Genomic DNA, 244 nt, shown 5'->3' with positions numbered 1-244 from the left:
TAAATGAACATGACTGTACCTATGTGTACATTTAACATTATTTATCCAAACTGTGATAACTTTGTGTGCAAGAGAGCTAGGTGCAAGGAAGGATCAAGGAGTCATTATGCGATCGAGGAGAATGAGAGAGGGAAAAAAACCGTTAAAGTAAAACAAAGGAAGGAGAGGCGAAGAAATGAACAGAAGGAAGCGATGGAAGACAATAGGTGGGAAGTGAAAGAGATTGTTGACGGGCGAAGGAAAG

This window comes from Penaeus monodon, chromosome 32 (assembly GCF_015228065.2).
Source record: "Penaeus monodon isolate SGIC_2016 chromosome 32, NSTDA_Pmon_1, whole genome shotgun sequence".
NCBI lineage: Eukaryota > Metazoa > Arthropoda > Malacostraca > Decapoda > Penaeidae > Penaeus > Penaeus monodon.
The sequence above is the reverse complement of the archived record's forward strand: the minus strand, read 5'-3'. Positions refer to the sequence as shown.